The sequence below is a fragment of the Haliotis rufescens genome, unplaced genomic scaffold (genome assembly GCF_023055435.1).
Source record: "Haliotis rufescens isolate VD_foot unplaced genomic scaffold, xgHalRufe1.0.p SCAF_37, whole genome shotgun sequence".
Lineage (NCBI taxonomy): Eukaryota > Metazoa > Mollusca > Gastropoda > Lepetellida > Haliotidae > Haliotis > Haliotis rufescens.
Genome location: NW_025964079.1, coordinates 1,949,248 through 1,968,250, shown reverse-complemented (window position 1 = coordinate 1,968,250; position 19,003 = coordinate 1,949,248).

The following is a 19,003-nucleotide window of genomic DNA, read 5'->3' as shown; positions in this document are numbered from 1 at the left end:
CTGGTCGGCTCGGAGTCAGTATACTGTGTCTGAGTGGGGTATTCATGTTAAACTGCGGCATGGTATCTCAGTGAGCTAGCACTATAAAAATCGGCATCAGTCCGGACTAGTACAAGCAGCCACACACACACATACTCGTACATGCACGTCGCTATATAAGTGCAATAATCTTGGCCGCGACGTTAAACCCGATTTCTCCTCACCACTACTATTTACACATTTATCGTTACTTTTAGGGCCTGTTTAGAAACTGGTAAAAGCACGAAACTTTAGTGTGTTATGAAGAGACTACTATACCATGATCATGTAAATATGCATGAACATTAATGGGTATCACGAAACGAAGAGAATATATGTATGTCAACAGCTTTTTTATGAGGAACACAACGTTTCGGAGAATATGCTTACTCCTTCATCGGGTGAATTAATGGATATCGTGTGTAGAATCTAGTTTTAGTTCCACTGGCTACAATAATTGTTTGCTGAATGTTTTGTTTGTTGGTTGATTTGTTGAATAACGCCGCGGTCAGCAATAGTCCAGCTATATGACGGCGGTCTGTAAATAGTCTGGACCAGACGATCCAGTGACTGGCATCATGAGCATCGATCCACTCAACTGGAATACGATGACAAGCATCAACCAAGTCAGCGAGCCTGACCACCCGATCCCGTTAGTCGCCTCTTACGACAAACATGGGTTGCTGAAGACCTATTCTCTACCCGGATCTTCACGGGGGAGACAAGCATCGGTTGCTGAAGACCTATTCTCTATCGGATCTTCACGGGGCAGACAAGCATGGGTTGCTGAAGATCTATTCTCTACCCGGATCTTCACGGGGGAGACAAGCATGGGTTGCTGAAGACCTATTCTCTACCCGGATCTTCACGGGGGAGACAAGCATGGGTTGCTGAAGACCTATTCTCTACCCAGATCTTCACGGGGCAGACAGGCATGGGTTGCTGAAGACCTATTCTCTACCCGGATCTTCACGGGGGAGACAAGCATGGGTTGCTGAAAGCCTATTCTCTACCCGGTTCTTCACGGGAGAGACAAGCATGGGTTGCTGAAGGCCTATTCTCTATCAAGATCTTCACGGAGCAGACAAGCATGGGTTGCTGAAGACCTATTCTCTACCCGGATCTTCAAGGGGGAGACAAGCATGGGTTGCTGAAGACCTATTCTCTACCCGGATCTTCAAGGGGGTGACAGGCATGGGTCCTGAAGACTTATTCTCTTGCCGGATGTTCACGGGGCAGACAGGCATGGGTTGCTGAAGATCTATTCTCTACCCGGATCTTCAAGGGGGAGACAAGCATGGGTTGCTGAAGACCTATTCTCTACCCGGATCTTCACGGGGGAGACAAGCATAGGTTGCTGAAGACCTATTCTCTACCCGGATCTTCACGGGGGAGACAAGCATGGGTTGCTGAAGACCTATTCTCTACCAAAATCGTCACGGGGGAGACAGGCATGGGTTGCTGAAGACCTATTCTCTACCCGGATCTGGACGGTGGAACTGTACCCAACCTACAGAAAGGAAATGCCATTTATGTCACCTTGATGAAATAGAGAATGAATTTCATGCTGCCTCACATTGTACTTATCTCAATAACCACAGACTATTGTACTTATCCAGTCAGTATCGCAACAAGCCAAATATTTATAAATTTAGCAATCCTTTTAATAGTTACTGTAGAAAAATCAGCGTTTAAAGAAAGCTTGTTAATAAAGTTCTGTTCTGTCTAGGACAATGTTACCTCGTCTCGCAGCACAACTCGTGTCGAGGCCCGAACGCAGGATAACTCGACGTATTAACGTTCAATGTTCAATGGCTTCATGGCTTAATGAGGTTTCGCTGTACAAGCATTAATTGAGACATGTACTTTTGTTATCAATAGGGTTACTTGTGCATTCATGGAATTGTTACATTTGAAAAATATAATATTCCAAACTTCAGAGAGAAAACATAAAAATATGTTCAAGGGCCTGCTGAGTGAGTAACCTTGACAATCACTCACGACGAGTGCTAGCGGCAGGAAAGGATACGTTCTCACGTCTCGCGAACACCTGGTGTCATCAATGGACGTATACATTGGGTTAACTTATATATGGAATCCTGAAAGGGACATTGTCGCCTGCACAAAACCAAGCTTATCAATGAATGACTTCACTAAAACATGACATCCTCGAATAATATTTTTGTTTTTTTTCTTTACCAAAGGGCGGCAATGCGACAGCGCGATATTGTGTCAGTCTTTTTAATTTGTTTCCTTTCAAGTAAATTCCGGGTATGAATATCTGAAGCTTTGACGTATTCATTTTGCAGGCTACAAAGTGAAGCTTTTAATATCTCCGGAGAATGGTAATACTATGCTTATTATACAAAGTATTTATTATACTATGTATGTGCGTGTGTGTATGAGAGAGTGTTAGTATCTCTGTGTGTGTGTGTGTGTCTGTCAGTGTCTCTGTCGTCTGTCTGTGTGTACCTCTTTCTGCCCGTCTGTCTGTGTGTGATGTGTGTGTGTGTGTGTCAGTCTGTCTGTCCGTGTCTCTGTCGTCTGTCTGTGTGTACCTCTGTCTGCCCGTCTGTCTGTGTGATGTGTGTGTGTGTGTCTGTCTGTCTGTCTGTCATCTACCGTCTGCCCGTCTGTGTGTCTCTGCCAGTCTCTGTGTGTGTGCGTGCGTGCGCGTGTGTGTGCGTGCGTGCATGCGTGCGTGAATGCGTGTGTTTGTTGTCAACCGGTATTAACAAATATGTGTGTGTGTGTGCACGTAAGATGTCTGAAAAAGGGGAAGGGTTGGGAGATGCACACCCCGACTCCCCCACCCCTTTTAGATCCGCCATTGACGACCCCCCCCCCCCCCCCCCCCCTCCCCACACACACCTAATTATTTACTTATTATACAAATTACTTACGTTGAACTTTATCGGATGGGCTGATGGGTTGAGGGGGGTAACATTATTGGTCTATGGGTCTCTCCGACAGTGGACATCATTGACTTAGTGAGTGAGTCGAGTTTAACGCGGATCGGAACACTGATGTGATGGGCGTGATGTTACCAAATTGTGTGAAACCCACGGGTATATGGTGCTACGCCCCCTTATTTATGAAGGTTCCAACTTTAAATAACGGAATAATATTTTGCACAATTCATTAGGTACACAACATGAAGATAAACAGTTTATGGAAACCATTCGAACGTTTCAAAAAACGCCTAAATACGAGAGAATAATGCGAAAAGCAAAACATTACATAACTTCTTTAAATCACAACCATATTTCTTGTGTTCGCATGCTGAAATAATATTTGAAAATTGATTTCATATTTTCATGCCTTTTCGCACAGGTGTTCGTTTAAGGGCTTTTAATTGATAACAGAAATGGGAAAAGTACTGTAGATGAAGGAATTCCTTAGAAATGGTTTGAGAAAGGAAATCGCACGTGCTAGAATGGAGATTTTAGTAATAAGAGATAATCCGCGGTATGCTTAATCACACCTCTTCTGCATCGATATGCAAATAAACAGTCTGGAACCCAACGAGACACCTGCGCCAGAGAAAATGAAAACCGTATGTTTTAACGGTTATTCGTTCAATTAGTATTTTGGTACGTAATACTTTAATCCACGCACCTGCATGTTTGTATGAAAAACCGATCGGGTCATTTTTCGGAAAATCTTTGGTTGAAATTGTTTATGGTGTAGTGTGGTGGCTTCAGTAAAACTATGCGTTTGAAGTATATATGAAGACGTCGCAAGGTTTATCATACGTGGGGTGAACGTGATAATGCACCACACATATGCACTGGAACATGCATGCAGCATATACAGATATTAACAAATTCAACTGTGTTGGGACCGCCTCCGTGGTCTAGTGGTAGAGCGTCCGCCCGGAGAGCGAAATGTTCGAGGTTCGATCCCCGGCCGCGTCATACCAAAAAGACGTTAAAAGATGGTACTTGTTGTTACCCTGTCTGGCGCTCGGCATTAAAGGGGCTAAAACAAGGACTGGTCGGCTCGGTGTCGGTATACTGTGTCTGAGTGGGGTATTCATGTTAAACTGCGGCATGGTATCTCAGTGAGCTAGCACTATAAATCGGCATCAGTCCGGACTAGTACAAGCAGCCACAAACCCACACACGTACATGCACGTCGCACAAACCCACACACGTACATGCACGTCGCTATAGTGCAATAATCTTGGACGTGACGTTTAACCCCATTTCACCTCACCCAACTGTGTTGGAGCATGCGCAGAAACGAGAGTGTCTTGTTTAACGAGGCCTGGGCTACCAGTGTTGACGCGGTCGGTCTGGATTTAAGACCACTTACAAACGTGGTCTCGTGTGGTCTAGCGTGATCTAACGTGATCTTACATTAGCATTTAAGTCTTGTTGTTTTAGATTCAGAAATAAAATCAGTGAAAAAAACCTTGTCAACAAATAAATCAGAAAAGTGAAGATCCGGGTTAGAGTTGGTCTCCGGGTGGTGAGGCTCGCTGACGTGGTTGATGTATGTTATCGTATCCCAATTGCGGAGATCGATGCTCATAAAGTCAATCACTGGATTGGCTGGTCCAGATTCGATTATTTACAGACCACCGTCATATAGCTGGAATATTGCTGAGAGCTGCGTTAAACAACACAGAAACAAAGAAATAAACAAAAATGTTAACAATTTGACACGTAACTACTGGGTGATGGTTTTCTGAGGTCGACGGTCTACATATTTATTTCACCTTTCAGATCATATACAAACAGGTTGTTAACATTATATGTCTATACTTTACATAGTCCTTCGTGGATAGGGGCGGTTGGGTAGCCTAGTGGTTAAAGCGTTCGCTCGTCACGCCGAAGACCCGGGTTCGATTCCCGACATGGGTACAATGTGTGAAGCCCATTTCTGGTGTCCCCCGCCGTGATATTGCTGGAATATTGCTTAAAGCGGCGTAAAACCAAACTCACTCACTCACTCACTCCTTCATGGATATGCCGAGTAAGAATTGGTCTCCAGGAAACTATGATTGTCGTACGAGGCGTAGAGCGGTCGGGTGCCGGCTGGATTACCTTGTTGGTTGCGTGTCATCGTACCCCGACGGCGTGCGACGTTGCTCATGATATCACTCACTGGTTTGTCTGTTTGTTGACTGTATTATTTACAGTCCGTCTTGCTGACTGAGACATAAAACAAAAACATACGCACCAACAAAATACACACCAACAAAAAACGCACCAACAAAATACACACCAACAAAACACACACCAACAAAAAACGCACCAACAAAAAACGCACCAACAAAAAACGCACCAACAAAATACACTCCAACAAAAAACGCACCAACAAAAAACGCACCAACAAAATACACACCAACAAAAAAACGCACCAACAAAGGAAGCAGAAGAAGTTGCACTGACGTAAGGACAGAACAAGACGTGTTGTGACAATTTTCAAGAAATCCGTAACACGTTCAGTTTGTGTACAATGTTGCGGTAAACTTGCTACAGTTAGATGGCAGGTAAGGCTTTTGATACAGGAACAAGCCTCAGTTGGGGTTTTAATTGTTGCCACTTATCCAACACATATGAAACACGAATATCGTGGTCAGGTTCGGAGTGAGTAAAATATTAGTGAAATCATTTTCGGTTCTTGTGGTTCTGAACACAGATCAGAGACAAATCCAGTATTTTGAACACGGAGTGAGGTGTGTGTGCGTGTGTGTGGGCCCGTGTGTGTGTGTAGGGTGTGTGTGCGTGTGTGTGGGCCCGTGTGTGTGTGTAAGGTGTGTGTGCGTGTGTGTGCGCCCGTGCGCGCGTGTGTGTGTGTGTGTGCGTGCGTGCGTGTGTGTGTGTGTGTGAGTGTGTGTGAGTGTGTGTATCTGTGTGTGTGTGTCTATATGCCCGTCTGTCTGCCGTCTGTGTGTGTGTGGTGTGTGTGTGTCTGTCGTCTGTATGTCTGTGTATATCTCTGTCAGTCTGTGTGTGTGTGTGTGTGTGTGTGTGTGTGTGTTGTCAACCAGTATTAACAAATATGTGTGCGCGACCTCCCACTTCCCCCCCCCCCCTCGTTGGACATCAAATTTCTGGAAATTACATGGAATGTACTGAACAGACGTCTGTAAGGATATGCGATGTCACTTCTTTCGTGATGAATACGCTATGTTCGAGAAAATGTGAGTTATTTACGCACGTAACGGTAGGTTGGGATTACCTGCAAGGTTAGACGTTATCTCACTGTGCCTGTCATGACGTGTCTACTTCGACATACAGACATACATGTTTTGTCACGTGATCCCCTCTCGTGGCAGTTCTCCCAGCAGTTGTTTGATATGATTTGTTTGTTTGTTTGTTGTTTTACACCACGGTCAGTAGTATCCTGTTATACCCCGCCGGCCTGTAAACAAACCAGTGGTCGATATCATGAGCAACGTGTCACGCCATCCCGGCACAATCCTGACTTCCCTGTCCATATTAGTCGACACTTACACCAAGCATATACTTCTGGGATTTGTAATGCGTTTCCGACAAAATGAATAGTCGACAACTGTTTTCAAGTTAGACTGGTGCAGTCTTCAAATATTTTTACTACTACTACTACTACTACTACTACTACTACTACTACTACTACTACTTCTACTACTACTACTAAATAGATCCTCTGAAATCATTTATATTATTGAATTTTCTGTCCCTTTTGACTCTTATGTGATTGTCAAGATTCAGGAAATATGTGGCAAATATGCGGACCTCGCTTTAGAAATTCACGGGGGCATGGGTGGCCCAGTCGTCTGAGGAGCCGCGATTCGCTGTGCAAAGTTGCGTCTCTTGGGCACGCCAGAAACCTATAATTGTGGGTTCGAATCCCGGTTCGCCCCGATTATGTTTCAAGGTTTGTCAGCACCACACCCGTGCTCGTGGGTTTCACCGAAATGGTAAACATTTGAGACCTGCATCACTTAGGGCTTTCCTCCCACATTAAGCTGACACGCTGCCATATAAGTGGAATAATGTTAGCAGCGGCGTTAAAAACCCAACTCACTCACAAGAAATGTCACGGTTGCATCCCAAGTACCAAGTTGTTCGACTCCCCATTGTTCTCGGTGCCTTAGGTTTGGTACCTCCCAATCCGTTGACCGACATTGGGAGAGTACCCGGGTTTGCTACCAGGAATACAGCCCTTCTGACAATCTGGGTAATGCAGAAGGCTGCAGTGTTGGGGAGTCTTCACAAACACCGCTGTCTGGGCTGCGTTTGGAGAGGGCAAGGGCCCTGAGCTGATGATGAGCCTAACCAGTCTGACTGTGCCAGGATCACCCAAACACTCTTTGCTGCATTTTTATTTTAATAAAAAAAAAAAAATAAAAAAAATAAAAAAAATAAAATAAAAATAAAATAAAAATAAATAAATAAATAATAATAATAATAATAATAATAATAATAATAATAATAATAATAATAATAATGTAACAAAAAACAACACACCCTATCAAAAAAGGGTAATAATTTTAAACATTGTTACAGTGAGTGAGTGAGTGAGTGAGTGAGTGAGTTGGGTTTAACGCCGCTTTTAAAAGTATTCCAGTTATATCGCGGCGTGTCAGCTTAATGTGGGAGGAAAGCCCGAAGTGATGCAGGTCACAGACGTTTACCACTTCGGTGAAACCCACGGGCACAGGTATGGTGCTGACAAACCTAGAAACATAATCGGGGCGAACCGGGATTCGAACCCACAATCATAGATTTCTGGCGTGCCCAAGGGGCGCAACGCTGCACAGCGAATCGCAGCGCCTTAGACGACTGGGCCACCCGTGCCCCCTAAACATTGTTACAAAATAAATTAGACTGAATGAATAGGCGATTTGCTTGATTTCAGTTGAATTTAATGTGCGTGGTCTATTTTTGCTGATTGGCACCTTCATTACTGGGATTTTTTAAACATTCGGAACAAATCCAGGGAAGAGGAAAAGTATATCTCGGATGATTGGCATTTTTTAAACAGGTTCTGCCATCTTCCAACCTAACATGTCACAAATATATAATTGGTTTGGTTCTCAAATATTTCATAATCTATGGGCAATCAACATGTACAGTGTCGACAAATATAATAGACGGGCGAGGACGAAGAACAGCGACGTTATTGACATGGTCTAATGAGCGCCTAAAAAATGTGTCTAGGTGCAGGTAGAAGTGAGTGAGTGAGTATGGTTTTACGCCGCTTTTAGTAATATCCCATCAATATCACGGCGGGGGACACCAGAAATGGGCTTCACACATTGTACCGATGTCGGGAATCGAACCCGGGTCTTCGGCGTGACGAGCTAAGGCTTTAACCACTAGGCTACCCCACCACACCTTGTACTGACTACAATATAGATCTGGTTATTGCACTAATAAAATACTAATGATATTCTGTATGAACTTAATGCTAAAAACATACAGTAACTTTCGTCTACATGGACATGCAATTTTATTATGCATTTAGCGACGAAATACGATATTTACCTGAATAAACAAATTCGGTGTCACTTTGTGCCTGAATATTCAGTGTGTCTCAATAACACTTGGGTTTTCATGGGGTGATCAGTCAGAAAATGGATAGGAAGTTTTTCTTGTCAAATAAAATGTTTGTTTCACCGAGTGACCTGACATTATGAGTGACGCAGCCAAAAGTTTTCAAGTTCGATAATATAATTTTTCATTACAGAAATATTGCAATTATTTTTCAAATTAAGTCTCAAGTTTGCAGAAATTATAGCGACAGCTTTATAAAAGTCTTTCATTTCAAAACAAGCGTAATACCACTTGAACATGGCAACAGCTCTCAAGGTTGGACAAGCACCTGTGTTGTGTACGGTGGGCTGTTTTCGCCATATTTCATCACGAGGTTAAGCGATCTATTTTGACTGCGAAGGCTATCTGCAGCCGAGGCTGGGATGCTGTTATGACAGGCAGCAACATAACCGCGGGGCTGACAGTTGTACATAGCTGTCACTCACTGCGCATGGTCCTTGCGCAGCAGAAAATGCATGTTCGGGCGTGTTTGTTTCGGACACACCTGTCGCAACCGCAAAGGTGAGGAGAAATGAAGTTTAACGTAGTGCCCAAGATTATTGCACGTATATAGCGACGTGCATTCAAGTGTTTGTGTTAGTGTGTTAGTGTGTGTGTGTGTTAGTGTGTGTGTTTGTTAATGTGTTAGTGTTAGTGCGTTAGTGTGTGTGTGTTAGTGTGTGTGTGTTAGTGTTAGTGTGTTAGTGTGTGTGTGTTAGTGTGTTAGTGTTAGTGTGTGTGTGTTAGTGTTAGTGTGTGTGTGTGTGTGTGTGTGTGTGTGTGTGTGTGTGTGTGTGTGTGTGTGTGTGTGTGTGTGTGTTTGTGTGTGTGTGGACTAATGCCTAAAGTCATTGTTTTACTCCCTTAATTCCGAGCGCCAGTTCAGTTTTCATTCTTTTTCAAAGCGTTGTCGCCAGTTGGAAACAAGTGCCGTGCAAGCATCAGTTTGATTGGCTAAAGGTTTCAGGGCACTGTATCTCATTCATTCACAAATGTACCACCGATGACTCTCTATAGTTCAAGGCAATAAACACAAGACCAAACTCGTTTTCAGTTTAAACAAACAAAGGTTTATTCTTGAGCTAAGACTAAATATAATTCACAAATAGTCCCTTTGCATTAAGTGTTTGTCGTTACAAACAAATCCCAAGTGCCTAAGAGGGGTCACGAATGGCCCAAACGTCTACGGCACCAAAGCTTGGTGATAAACGTTGCTAGCCTTTCACGTACCACAATCCGATGATCATTTTTTAAAATTTTTTTTAAGGCCAATATGTTATTAAAGTAGCCTCGCACAAGACACCAAAACACCCAGACGGGATGATTAAGGGCACACCTATAATTCTGCATCATGTTTTGTATTCCTACTCAGCTGGCGGAGGTAGAAGTAAACACGCGGGGTATCCGTCACCGAGTGACATTGACAAGCATTCAGTATCCACTCCTGTCAGTAGATGAGTGTTTTATATAAGGTTGTGAGTGAGTGAGTATAGGTTTACGCCGCTTTTAGCAGTATTCCAGCAATATCACGGCGGGGGACACCAGAAATGGCCTTCACACATTGTACCGATGTCGGGAATCGAACCCGGGTCTTCGGCGTGACGAGCGAAAGCTTTCATCACTAGGCTACCCGACCGCCCCATATAAGGTTGTGAAGAACTACATATCTGATATTCTGCTGTAAAACATGAAAATATTCATGACCTCACGGACCCCTCGTACACCAAAGCAGATTCATGTTTTCTTATCAATATGCCTAAAAAAATAGGTACCGGTTATAGCATGATCTCGTTTATCTGGATCTTGTTATTCTGGATAATAAGGTGTGTGTATAGGAAAGTTCTATTGGCTCCTTAACTGGGTCCTTTCTCACGACGATGGCGGCACTTTCCATCACAGTGCCAGTTTTATTGTCGCACTCACTGGACTTGGGGAACTGTTGTCCCAGGCGTCTAGTGCGCTGGAATTGTTATGCAGAGTTATGTCCCTTATTCACAAAAGGATCCGCCGACAGTGTGTTCAGATCCTTGGTGTGTCAGTACCATACCTATTCCAGCTAAAAAGTTCATTCATGTCATGGACCATTGTATACACCGCGCCTGCATCAAGGGCTCGCTAGTACGATATCTTTATTTGAGTGAGTGAGTGAGTGAGTGAGTGAGTATGGTTTTACGCCGCTAGTAGCAATATTCCAGCAATATCACGGCTGGGGACACCAGAAATTGGCTTCACACATTGTACCCTTGACGGGAATCGAACCCGGGTCTTCGGTGTGACGAGCGAACGCTTTAACCACTACGCTGACCGACCGCCCCTCCTAATTTGGAATTTAAATATCTACAGATTGTTCATTGGTTGTTGACCGCCTCCGTGGTCTTGTGGTAGAACGTCATCCGGAGAGCGGAAGGACCGGGGTTCGATCCCCGGCCGCGTCATACCAAAAGACGTTAAAAGATGGTACTTGTTGTTACCCTGTCTGGCGCTCGGCATTAAGGGGCTAAAACAAGGACTGGTCGGCTCGGAGTCAGTATACTGTGTCTGAGTGGGGTATTCATGTTAAACTGCGGCATGGTATCTCAGTGAGCTAGCACTATAAATCGGCATCAGTCCGGGCTAGTACAAGCAGCCACACACACACACACACACGTACATGCACGTCGCTATAAAAGTGCAATAATCTTGGACGCGACGTTAAACCCAATTTCACCTCACCTCATTGGTTGTTAATTTCAAGCCAATGCGGGAGAGAAATTATGTGCTAAGCTTGTAAAACGAGAGATGGAGATTATGAGGTCAAATCCAGTGGAATGCGTTTCGGCGGATGATTGAGACTGGTTATTCTCTGGAGATGACGTGTTTTATTTCTGAAACGAAGCTGAGGTAGCGAAAGGGTCCAAGTTATTTATCTTTATAGAATGCAGATATACTACCCCGGACAATCGAAGATGGATGTAGCTGCGTCAGGTGATGTCCTCAATGAAAACAGTGCTCAGCTGATGTGAAGGATATGTCTGTGACTTTTCTAAGATAACGAGATGAACAACAAATACCAAATTTGAAGTAGTCCGATCTTTGATGAATTGCAAATCAGCTGTGGAAAGGTAATATTTTCAAAAATACAAACATAAGTACAGTAAAATACGTTGTTAACGAACACGCTTATAACGAACTGACGGATATTACGAACTTAATTTTTGGTCCCCGCCATTTGCTGTATAGATGTTTATGTATGTATGCTTATAACGAACTAGGATTATAACGAACTTAAATAAGTGGTCCTTTTGAGTTCGTTATAACCGTAGTTCGTTATAACCGTAGTTCACTGTACACATGAAATCTTATTGTCAGTAGTGACTCAAAAGCGATGGATTCTTTTGTAAACAACCTGTTTAGTAATATCGATTAGTTGGTAGAAATCCCTTTGATATGCAGATTGTCTCATGTGGTCGGGTAGGGAATGTAGAAAGAGAGAAAGCGACCCAAACAATCCTGAGGTGTCACAATTGTTTTAGATTCGTTGAAAATACCAAGAGAGATACACCAGAACAGGTCGCGAAACACAGTGTTCTGTCAGTGCAACAATTAAAGACAAATATCAAGCAAACACAACACACGCGATGACAGTACTGGAAACTCTACACTCCTGATTATACCAACACAGCTCATGATAGCTGACATTCAAAAGTGACTTTATATACTGTTTGTATATCGTTGTGTTTTATGCGTAACAAAATAACCAGAACGTATGCGAATATTTTTCTAACCTGTTATCATAAACAAACAGATCTTGAAAATAATGCTTCGTCGTTAGCAACACATGTTTAGCCAAAAATCTTATTCCGTTTCCTAAATTTGTTTGTCCGAACGGGAACTCCTGATACGGAAACGGGTTGCACAATTTCAAATATCACCCTCTCATCACACCTTTCGCAAAGACGCCCGTCTTTGTTTCTTGCAGTCGCTTTATTCTTTCATCTATCTATTTCATGTACATATAAGTAGCAAGGCAATAGATCTCACACAAAGAAATCTCTTGTTTGACACGTACGATTCAGCGCGTCCTTTATATATCCATGCATATCTCATCGCCCTGAGACAATGAGGGCCGCTAGAGGTCGCTAGTGCTTATGTTTGTTCAAGTGGCACTGGCGTCAGCTTGGCCTCAAGGCGGGATTTTTCCGATCCAACTTTTACATATTCCTCCGGAGTGGTATTGTTTTATTTCCCGACATTGTATTTCCACGTGTAGGGGCGGAGCCCCGAATGAAGACCGATTTCCGTCGAGAATTTACCAACACAAAAAGACTATTTATGCTACGGTGACCCCGTTCAGCGCTCATGTTCCATTACGTATGTCCAGACCGCTGTATGATTGAGTTCCAATTTCGTGCACAGAGATTGTTCATGAAACTTATTGAATACAAATAGAACAATGTTTATGTGTTTCTTCTTTTCTAAAAAGAAAAACACACACATATTCCCATATACTGAAACACGAACTTTGGCATATACAAAAAATAAATGTTTGGGTATTTTTTTATCCTTCGCATATTGCATTTTGGACAGAAGGCAAATACTATTTATATAACATTTTTGTATTAATATAGTAATATTAATATATTACAATAACAGAATATTCATTTTCATGGGAAGAACATAATTTGTAATATCAATCAATTGTGAAACGTTTGCTTGTAAAATGTGAATGTAATTCATTACATTGCAAAATTTAATCTTAATTATCATTACAATTATCATGATTATTTTTAATTACTGTCATTGAGTGTATACTACTGTTGTGTATCTTTTAATGATAATAACCAGCTGCTGATACATTTGTACTAAAAACTTAAACAGCAACTTTATTTCCTTTTTCAATTCTTAATTAATTCACATTGATACCATACCTAACATAAACAGAAAAGAGTAACGCCGTATTTGGAAAAGATGAATAAAGAAAACAGAAACAAAGTCTTTTTCTCATATGAAAGAACAAGGAAAAAAACCCCATCCGCACACGACCCGTGAAGATCCGGGGTAGAATAGGTCTTCACTGACCCATGCTTGCTGTGAAAGGTGACTATGTTTGTCGTAAGACGCGACTAACGGGATCGGGTGGTCAGGCTCGGTGACTTGGTTGATGCATGTCATCGATCCAAATTGCGTGGATCAATGCTCATGATGTCAATCACTGGATTGTCTGGTCCAGACTCGATTATTTACAGACCGCCGTCATATAGCTGGACTATTGCCGAGTGCGGCGTTAAACAACAAACAAACAAAACAAACATCCGCACCCAAAGAACTTGCAACTTAAAATCCCTTCAAACTGTCAGTCGTGAACGAGCATTCAACACACCAAACGCAACTCCAACACACATGCCCGTTAACTCCATGTCAATGGCGTGTGTATATTCCAGGCCATCAACACATGGACCTATCGCAGGTTGACGGGTACAGATCATGGATATGTCACTTCGCCGACTTGAATATAATTGTGTATTTCATTTCTCGTTTATACAGTAATTCCTTGAGGAATAATTTCTTTCACCCCTGCTCTTGTGTTTCACCCGTTCCAGCTTTCAACGTACATCTAAAGCCAGATCTTGCAAAGTTTTTATTTTCCAAATCGACATCAAACTTTCTCACGGATAAAACAATGATGAGACTGTTACTATGGTAAACAGACTTAGAAAATGTAAACTGATAAATATCAAGCATATAGTTCTACATCAACTCCAGGCAGAAGGCTGGCGGTTTTCAAAACTCGGGGGATGATTTGTTAGTCTCTCTTACAGACCCTAGACCATATATTTGACAAAACATTCACCCCTTTCCGCTTGCATCCCCATCCCAGCCCTAGCAGCCAATATCCATCCCCTTTTAGCTCAAGAAGTCTATACTCATACCCCTTTCAGCTGTAGCAGCCTATACTCACCCCCTTTTCAGCTACAGCAGCCTATACTCACCCCCTTTTCAGCTCTAGCAGCCTATACCCATCCCCTTTTCAGCTATAGCAGCCTATACTCACCTCCTTTTCAGCTATAGATGCCTATACTCACCTCCTTTTCAGCTATAGCAGCCTATACTCACCTCCTTTTCAGCTCAAGAAGTCTAGACTCATCCCCTTTTCAGCTCAAGAAGTCTATACTCCAACCCTTTAAGCTCTAGCAGCCTATACTCACCCCCTTTTCGGCTATAGCAGCCTATACTCACCTCCTTTTCGGCTATAGCAGCCTATACTCACCTCCTTTTCAGCTATAGCAACCTATACTCACCCCCTTTTTAGCTATAGCAGCCTATACGCATCCCCATTTCAGCTATAGCAGCCTATACTCACCTCCTTTTCAGCTATAGCAGCCTATACTCATCCCCTTTTCAGCTATAGCAGCCTATACTCACCCCCCTTTTCAGCTATAGCAGCCTATACTCACCCCCTTTTCAGCTATAGCAGCCTATTCCCATCCCCTTTTCGGCTATAGCAGCCTATACTCACCCCCTTTTCGGCTATAGCAGCCTATACTCACCCCCTTTTCGGCTATAGCAGCCTATACTCACCCCTTTTTCAGCTATAGCAGCCTATACTCACCCACTTTTTGGCTATAGCAGCCTATACTCACCCCCTTTTCAGCTATAGCAGCCTATACTCACCCCCTTTTCGGCTATAGCAGCCTATACTAATCCCCTTTTCAGCTATAGCAGCCTATACTCATCCCCTTTTCAGCTTTAGCAGCCTATACTCATCCCCTCTTCAGCTATAGCAGCCTATACTCACCCCCTTTTCAGCTACAGCAGCCTATACTCACCTCCTTTTCAGCTATAGCAGCTTATACTCACCTCCTTTTCAGCTATAGCAGCTTATACTCACCTCCTTTTCAGCTCTAGCAGCCTATACTCATCCCCTTTTCAGCTGTAGCAGCCTATACTCATCCCCTTTTCAGCTATAGCAGCCTATACTCATCCCCCTTTCAGCTATAGCAGCCTATACTCATCCCCTTTTCAGCTACAGCAGCCTATACTCACCCCCTTTTCAGCTCTAGCAGCCTATACTCATCCCCTTTTCAGCTCTAGCAGCCTATACTCATCCCCTTTTCAGCTATAGCAGCCTATATTCACCTCCTTTTCAGCTATAGCAGCCTATACTCATCCCCTTTTCAGCTATAGCAGCCTCTACTCATCCCCTTTTCAGCTATAGCAGCCTATACTTATCCCTTTTCAGCTATAGCAGCCTAGGCTCACCCCCTTTTCAGCTATAGCAGCCTATACTCATCCCCTTTTCAGCTCAAGAAGTCTATACTCATCCCCTTTTCAGCTCAAGAAGTCTATACTCCAACCCTTTCAGCTCTAGCAGCCTATACTCACCCCCTTTTCAGCTCTAGCAGCCTATACTCATACCCTTTTCAGCTCTAGCAGCCTATACTCAACCCATTTTCAGCTATAGCAGCCTATACTCAACCCCTTTTCAGCTATAGCAGCCTATACTCACCTCCTTTTCAGCTATAGCAGCCTATACTCATACCCTTGTCCTCTCTAGCAGCCCATAATCATACCCTTTTCAGCTCAAGAAGTCTATACTCATCCCCTTTTCAGCTCAAGAAGTCTATACTCCAACCCTTTCAGCTCTAGCAGCCTATACTCACCCCCTTTTCAGCTCTAGCAGCCTATACTCATACCCTTTTCAGCCCTAGCAGCCTATACTCACCCCCTTTTCAGCTATAGCAGCCTATTCATCCCCTTTTAGGCTATAGCAGCCTATACTCACCCCCATTTCAGCTATAGCAGCCTATACTCACCTCCTTTTCAGCTATAGCAGCCTATACTCATCCCCTTTTCAGCTATAGCAGCCTATACTCATCCCCATTTCAGCTATACTCACCTCCTTTTCAGCTATAGCAGCCTATACTCATCTCCTTTTCAGCTATAGCAGCCTATACTCACCCCCTTTTCGGCTATAGCAGCCTATACTCACCCCCTTGTCCCCTCTAGCAGCCTATACTCATCCCCTTTTCAGCTCAGGAAGTCTATACTCACCTCCTTTTCAGCTATAGCAGCCTATACTCACCCCCTTTTCAGCTATAGCAGCCTATACTCATCCCCTTTTCAGCTATAGCAGCCTATACTCATCCCCTTTTCAGCTATAGCAGCCTATACTCACCTCCTTTTCAGCTATAGCAGCCTATACTCACCTCCTTTTCAGCTATAGCAGCCTATACTCACCCCCTTTTTAGCTCTCGCAGCCTATACTCATCCCCTTTTCAGCTATAGCAGCCTTTACTCATCCCCTTTTCAGCTATAGCAGCCTATACTCACCCCCTTTTCAGCTCTAGCAGCCTGTACTCATCCCTTGTCCTAGAGTGGTTTTGCCCTAGAGAGGTTTTGTTTTCATAAAACACATATATTCCATACCCCAGTGCAGGAATATGATGTCCACCATACCTCGTCTTGTGTAATACCGCTCCATGACAACAAGAAAATTATTAGACAACACATGTATAAGGTACTTAGATCACATGTATTATACGCTGGTTAAATGTCTGGGGTCCTGTTTTAAAATCATTTTTAAAAATTATATCTGATAATATTTTGCTGTGATATTTCATACAATTGGATGAACCGACATAAATGTTTAGGAAGAGCATGTTTCTAAAATCAAAATAATATATATTAAAGAAAACTTCAATGATATAAATGATTTCATTGGATTTATCAAAAAGGACCTGGGTAGGTCTGAGGCTGCATACAGGCCTATTCCAAAGACTTTTGAATTGACCATTTTCCATGACGCCCTCTACATATTCTGGGTCGTACCATGGATGGACCTTTGTGTCAAAACCACAAGCATGGTGAAGACAGTAATAAAAGGATCGAGCCACCCCATCATGTAGCTTAAGATACTGTGTTTATGCCAAAACTGGGCATCCACTTACAATGTGTTGTCTTATTATTATTTTTACTGAAAATGTTATAACCAATGTTTTCCATGTAGCCAAAGACATTGAAGCCATTGAAGAAATCTTAATTTTCTTCTGTGTCATTCAGTCATAGTGATGTCACGATGTTGCCAAGCCTGGGAGCAGGATCCGGAGTAGTTTCGCATTCCCAATGACAGAAATCTGCATGTATAAACTTTGTCTTATAAGTTTGTTTCTTGTTGTTTTATGCCCTAGTCAACAATATTCCAGCTATAACACGTCGGCCTGTAAATAATCGAATTTGAGCCAGACAATCCAGTGATTGACATTAAGAGCAACGTTCCACGCCGACCGGTTGCTATGGCAACCAAGTATCACCGAGTCTGACCACGCCTCTTGTGACCAGCAGTAGAGTGCTGGGTTGCCCACGGGGTGTGCCCTATAAGTGACATTTATAGATGATAAACGAATGTGACCCGTGAATTACTTGTCGTAACAGGCGACTATGCTTGTCGTATGAGGCGACTAACGGGATCGGGTGGTCAGGCTCGCTGACTTGGTTGATGCGTAGATCGATGCTCATGATGTAAATCACTGGATTGCCCAGGCTCCATTATTTACATACCGCCGCCATATAGCTAGAATATTGCTAAGTGCGGAGTTAAACAAACAAAGAAATCTTGGCGAATGTCAACTGTATCCAAGAAGCGTTTAGCTTTATCTGAAGTACTTTTTTTGTAATATCAGATGTTTCCTTATGTCTGTGTGTTTTGTAAACCAACAAATAAAGTATAAAGACCTAAGTCTTACTTGATTGTGTCAGGGGATAGTTATATCTCAATATCTGTCTCCTGAATCAGACCGCCTCCGCGGTCTAGTGGTAGAGCGTCCGCCCGGAGAGCGGCAGGTCGGGGGTTCGATCTCCGGGCGCGTCATACTAAAAGACGTTAAAAGATGGTATTTGTTGTTGTCCTGTCTGGCGCTCGGCATTAAGGGGCTAAAACAAGAACTGGTCGGCTCGGAGTCAGTATACTGTGTCTGAGTGGGGTATTCATGTTTAACTGCGGCATGGTATCTCAGTGAGCTAGCACTATAAATCGGCATCAGCCCGGCCTAGTACAATTAGCCAAACACACACACACGCGTGCATGCACGTCGCTATATAAGTGCAATAAACTTGGACGCGACGTTTAACCCCATTTCCAGGGTGCATTAATCCACACACAAAACATGATGACGTTAGATGCATTCAAAAGTGACGTCAGTGACGTAAGTTTGTTGTCTTCCACATTCAGCTTCCTATTCTGTAATAATTGTTTTTTAGTATTCATGTGGTTCAAGATAAGCGAGTTGATAACACACCCTACGAGGCACACGTAATAGTGATCTCACACACTTATTATTGACGTCGTGCGAATACCATTGTTGACGTAATGTTAACGACGTCAAAAGAGTAATGACGTCGCAACGCCAGGAAGGGCAACAACAAGTACCACCAAATTTCAGTGGTTCGATCCCCGGTCGCATCATACCAAAAAACGT